Consider the following 640-nt stretch of genomic DNA (forward strand, 5'->3'; position numbering starts at 1 on the left):
GTGAAGTGAGCAATAAATACTCTGATCTTTCTTTCCTGGTGGTCTCTCATCTCCTTACAGTCACTTTATAAAGTGCCTTTACAGGGGCCTGACCCAACCAGAACCCAGAGGGCAAGGGAGCTGGGATAATACAGTCTAGAGAGGTCAGCCTTGCCTTAACACAACACAGGGTAAAGGAAGGACAGAGAATTGACCTGGAGGGGCAAAAAATAATGGCCAGCACAGTGGCAAAACTGGGATTAGAATTGTTTGGGATAGGCCAGGTGCGGTGGCTCACACCTGTAATCCCAGTACTTTGGGAGGCTGAGACAGGCGGATCACGAGGTCAGGAGTTCAAGATCAGCCTGGCCAACACGGTGAAACCTCATCTCTACTAAAGATACAAAAAAATAGCTGTGTGTGGTGGCACACACCTGTAATTCCAGCTACTCAGGAGGCTGAGGCAGGAGAATTGCTTGAATCCGGGAGGCGGAGGTTGCAGTGAGCCAATATCAGGTCATTGCACTTTAGTTTTTAAAGACTAAAGGTCTTTAAAAAATAAAAGTGGGCCAGGCGCGGTGACTCACGCCTGTAATCCCAGCACTTTGGGAGGCCGAGGCGGGGGGATCATTTGAGGTCAGGAGTTCGAGACCAGCCTGGC

Source organism: Colobus angolensis, unplaced genomic scaffold (assembly GCF_000951035.1).
Source record: "Colobus angolensis palliatus isolate OR3802 unplaced genomic scaffold, Cang.pa_1.0 Scaffold4, whole genome shotgun sequence".
NCBI lineage: Eukaryota > Metazoa > Chordata > Mammalia > Primates > Cercopithecidae > Colobus > Colobus angolensis.